Source organism: Sycon ciliatum, chromosome 12 (genome assembly GCF_964019385.1).
Source record: "Sycon ciliatum chromosome 12, ocSycCili1.1, whole genome shotgun sequence".
Classification (NCBI taxonomy): Eukaryota; Metazoa; Porifera; class Calcarea; order Leucosolenida; family Sycettidae; genus Sycon; species Sycon ciliatum.
This window is the reverse complement of record NC_088654.1, coordinates 24,688,431-24,693,940: the sequence shown is the minus strand read 5'-3', so window position 1 is coordinate 24,693,940 and position 5,510 is coordinate 24,688,431.

Sequence of the window (5,510 nt, the reverse complement as noted above, 5' to 3'; positions counted from 1 at the left end):
GTGTTTTTCGTTTTGTATTAATGGATAGCTCCAGTGATTGGTACGAGGCGGAATGAAGATAATAACCTATCAGAATTTTCAACGAGGTGCTCTGGGTACCTCAGTTGAAAGCAATGATCGGCAACTTGTGCAACGCTTGGCAGTGAGGGAGACTAGGTTGACTGTTTCCAAATGAAGATACACTTTAGAGAGAGGAGGGTGAGCCTATTGAGGCATGAAAGCCTGATTTAAGTGGCATTTCGTAAATTTCGTTGCGTTCCCGCCCAGGGGAGAATGCTTGACGTTATACGGCTCAGGTACATCATGTGACAAAGGGCCTCCACGTCACAGTCAACACTATCAAATGCACGTGAAGTAGGCCCGCTCTTTGTGTTTGCAACCCTGACTTTGGCCCTGGGTATTGTCAACATGGATAGCAGGGTATCAGCACACTTCACTACATGTATCTCATTTCCATGGCTATGCGCTTCCCGAAATTCTCTCCCAACCCGACGTCGGTGTTCCTTCACGTGCAATAACCCATACGCATCCTAAGTTCCTAACTACAGTACATTTCAATGACATGGATAGGCATTCCCAGGCTGGGTGCACTATTAGGCAACCCCTTGAGTCTGCCAGGAAATGCAATGTAGGAATAGTGTCAAACGGCATCCATGGCTGTCAAACGCCAGTGGAAATGTCGTGTTCGCTGGTGGGTGTTTTTAAAGTTAAAGTAAAAATAAAATTATCGTGTCCGCTCCCGGAAGGGAACTCACGACGGCCGTTAACACCCTGTTAGCCCAGAGGCAGATGCATCGCCTAATGGTGGGTGAGAGGGGATAAGTCTCACACTCACTGGCACAAGTGCAGAGAAACCCCACTAGCCACATCCACGTAACCCCTGTGCCTGGCCACAAGCAGCACAGCTGGAAACACCTCTCCCCGGCAGGACTTGAAGCGGGTACTTCTCGTATCTCAATCTTTGACCAACCCACTGTGCCGGCCTGGTTTTAGCTGGTGCCTCGGAACGGTGAAAAGAATATATCCTGGTTTAACGTTTTGCAGTGACTTGAAGTACATGTACATGTACAGTTGAACATCGATTATCCGCACATCGACTATCCGACCATTCGATTATCCGTAACAGTTTTTTTGGGCGCACGTGCCGTAGAGTACGCACTGTGCATGTAGTGAGCCATTCAAAAAATACGAAAAATTTGGAAAGTAAAAATGAAAAGGTCGTGCGGCTAGTAATAACCACTGAAAGTGTGTGAGTGACAGTTTTTTTCTTATCCGGAACATTTGCCTTATCTGAACACCGCCTGACAGTTGTCTGCCCAGAGGTGGTCGGATAATCGATGTTCAACTGTACTTCCTCACTGGCAGCATTCCTGTTGATGCTACTCTCCAACGTTGCCTCATTCTCTTTTTGTCTTCCATGATCGCCCTGCACCAGTGCACTGCGTAGTGTTTACAGGTCTGTGGCTTCATGGCGGCGTGACGTGTGACATTGCCTCGCATGATCAGTACTCACTGACCAGCACTGTGGTTCACAGAGAGGTTGGCCCACACTCACACTTCAGGTCACTTTTCCAGCCGACGTGACTTCCGCTAAGTCAGGAATGCCATCCGGAACATACGAGCAAAACGCTGAGCCTTTCAATCCAGACTTGCAAAGTCATAGAGGCAACTACAGCAGCATTGTGCGCTTTTTACGCAAACCCCAGTCTATTTTAAGTCACCAGGAAGTGTCCTCAACACAAACCAGAATATTTCTTTCATAGTCGCTGCATTTTAGCTTTCAGAATGTGTTAACTGTATCATTTGAGTGGCAGCGAATATCGGCATACCATACTCGCACGATTAGAGCCCTCTCTTGAATAGTGCCCCAGTCTCTAATAACCAGTGAAAAATAAAGCCCTCTCTTGATAAAGCCCCCCCCCCGGGCTTGTAACCAAGCGAATGTGCAAGTTTGGTATTCTTTTGGTAATGTTCTTGTCCATGTCATAGAACTGGTGGTTTCACTCTCAGGATCAAAATCGCAGTTCTTGTTGCCCTTTCTGTTGAGTCGTGATTGTTTACAGCAAACTTAGACTCTGTCTTTCTTTGCCTTCTTTGTTTTTATGCGGGATGATGTTAACGCACGAACATTTAAAAAACAGTGCCCTCTCTTGAATAGTGCCTTCTCTTGAATAGTGCCCTCTCTTGAATAGTGCCCCATCTGTGATGGGCATTGAAAAAAATAGTGCCCCAAGGGCACTACCCTAGTCGCGCGAGTACGGTATAACTGCTTCTTTGCAGACTTGCACACCATAATTGCAAACTGACGATGGCAATTTGCCAAAAGGTCATTGAAACTGATTCAGTGTACCAATGTGTAAGTTTGCAATGCCGAGGGAAAGAGAATGTGTGCCCAAATAATTCTTTAAATTTGAGTGGACTTTTGCCTGCCCGTTCCTGTATGCCCATCACTGCAGTTGGACAAGAACGGAGGAAAGAGCATCTTCACTGAACTGTGCTCACTCGTCCCATTGTTTCTCATCAGTATGTTTCACGCAAGGAGAGGCTTACGAGGTAGAACATCGCACCCGTTAGCTGGGTCGGTATCCGCCATCCTGGGAACTCTCATCGTCACTGCCACCACCAGTTGTCTCCTAGTCCCGATCAGTGGGCAAGGCTGGGCATCGCATCACTCAGCTCCAACAGCTGTGAATGTTGTTGCAGGTATTCTGGCTGGCACAATCACTATCATAAAACCAGCCAGATCACGCATTACAACTGGTAAGATAAGGTCCAAGGCATCACCATCAGTGATGCATCTCCCTACAAGCACATGAACAATAGGTTTCATAGTCTTGGTAAAGGAATCTAATCATGGCTACCTAGATGTGTATCCGACAAGAAGGGTCATACCGATAGCTAGTCAGGTCTCAAGCACCAGAGGGTGAACACACACACACAAATACACACCTACACACACAAATACACACACACATACACACACATACACACACATACACTTGTACTTGCTGACTGCCATAACTGGTCACCTTGGTCTCCCCTTGGGATAGGGAAGAGAGACTCTAAAGGAATCTTGGAAAGAACCGTCCTATAGCCGATACCCCCTGAAATCTCCAAACTCTGAGTGGAATTGAAAATGATCCCACTTATGGGCTTACCACACCTCAGTACGTGGGTGAGGACAAGGTGAAGAAAAAGGATTGACGGCATCAGGGTATCCGTCCAGGGATCCAACAGACAGTTACTGTAGTTACCCCTACCCCGGGCAAACACACAGACACAGACACAGACACACACCATTGGCCCATCGCCGGAGGCGATGATAGCGATGCTACAGCAGAAGCCAAAGCAACTTGTGCTGGGATTGCACCATTCAACAGCTTGCAAGGCTGAAGAATTGACCGCCACTATTCAGCCTGGTCTACACCACACAGCTATGAAGTGGTGTTTTCTGGCCTGTGAATCCCTACTTTCTAGTCTTTTTTATTTATTTTTCTCGCACACACATCACACCACATACTCCGGCATGCACTGGCTGTTGGTAACCACCCAGGAGAATGAAAGAAAAGTCAGGAAGAGTCTGAGAAAGAGAAGAAAGACGTGTGTGACCATAATCGTCGGGAATCGAACCCGCAACCTATCGATTGGAAATCGCTGCACATACCACTGCACCATATGGGACACACACACACACACACACACACATACACACACATACTTGTACTTGTTGCTCACTGCCAAACCAGGTCAGGTGGGTCTCCCCGGGAGAGGGGAGAGAGAGACTCAAAAGGGATCTAGGAAATTGGCTATTGAACCCACATACACACACGTACAAACGCACGCACACGCGCACGCGCGCACACGCACGCACACACACACACAGGAGAGAGTTACAGGATGTTTCTGCTTGACGTCTATTGAGAGTGTGAGTGTCAACACATGGCTCTAAGTCTAAGTCACGTGTATGTATGCTTTGCCCTGCTTCAGCCTGCGACTCTCAGATCGACTTTGAGACAAGAAATCCGATGACAAGACTTGATCAGTCCACATCTGACAGCTTTAACTGGACTCTGGCCAGTGGTGCAACTGCCAGCGGAAACAATACCCCAAAAGTGGACCAAACAACAGGGACCGGAGCTGGTGAGATAGGTAGTGCGTGCTAGCAAAGGAAATCCAAAGCCTGGGCCCCCACACACAAACAAATAGGCGTGTCATGCCATAAATACGCCCCTTTTGTGCCATTTCTGTTTTGGCAGGCAGGAGCGCTGATACAGCGCTTTGGGCTTGAAGCGATGCGCTTCCCTATGAAGGTGGCTAAGTAATGTTGTTCCAACCGCAGTGGACCTGTTCTTGAACAGTGCAGACGTGATTTCTTTCCGCCAGCCATCCTTGCGGCACGAACAAATACTTGCATGCTACACACATGAGGTCACTGCATATACTTGTAAACGAAGATCCTTCCTAGCATGTTCATGTAGTGCCAATGGGCAGACATACATGTACATGTACATCTACAAATGAGAGTCCTCCGGGTCGGTAGAGTGCTCAATATTCGTTCCGAACGGTTCGAATAGAGCTATCTTACACACGGCACAGAGCACCAAGCATCGTTCGTTAGTTGTCTGGTGATTGCCTATGGGCAAGCCGCAAGAAACTATTAGTTGCAACGAACGATGCTTGGTGCTCTGTGCCGTGTGTACATGTTACGTTACATCTGTTATTACTATCATACACGCCCGCGTTTACGTCAACGGTGCACGTATTCGCATGTGTCAGAACACAGACAGAGCGGACAGAGAGGAAAAGAAATATGCACATAATTATGGCGATATGCACGTAACTCGCATATACATACATTAACTACGTTTTTGTCACCTAATGGATTTGCATGGTAGTTTCTTGATTCTTGACATCTATTTGTTCGTGTCACTTCTACACATAATTGGAGTAATTGGAGTGATATATTTCTGAACTTCTTTTCCTTATAGTTGTAGTCTTTTAGCTTATTTCCATCATTCCCTGTAGTATTTTGACAAGAAGGGAACGAAAACGTTCAATACTTTGACACATGTCCTAATTGGCTGGTGGTGACTCTTGCGTAGATGCATGCGTAGATAATACATTTTTGTAATAATAATAATAATACCACAGCACGCGTAATAATATAATTACGTGGGTACAAAAAAAATGCACCCCGGTGCATTGAGCACTCTTTCGAGGACCACACCCAACTTTCCGTGTGTAATTATGTGGGCATAATTATCCGTTCCGCTTCTGTCCTATCTCCTATGATCAAATTCCATTATCAAGTTATTAATATTAATACGGTGCACTGATGACCTGTGACGCCAGATTTGCGTGAGTGTGTTGTATTATGTGTGAGTATGTTGTATTATGTGTGAGTGTGTTGTATTATGTGTGAGTGTGTTGTATTATGTGTGCCGATGTATTATGTGTGTTGTATTATGTGTGCCGATCTATTATGCGTGTTGTATTATGTGTGTTGTATT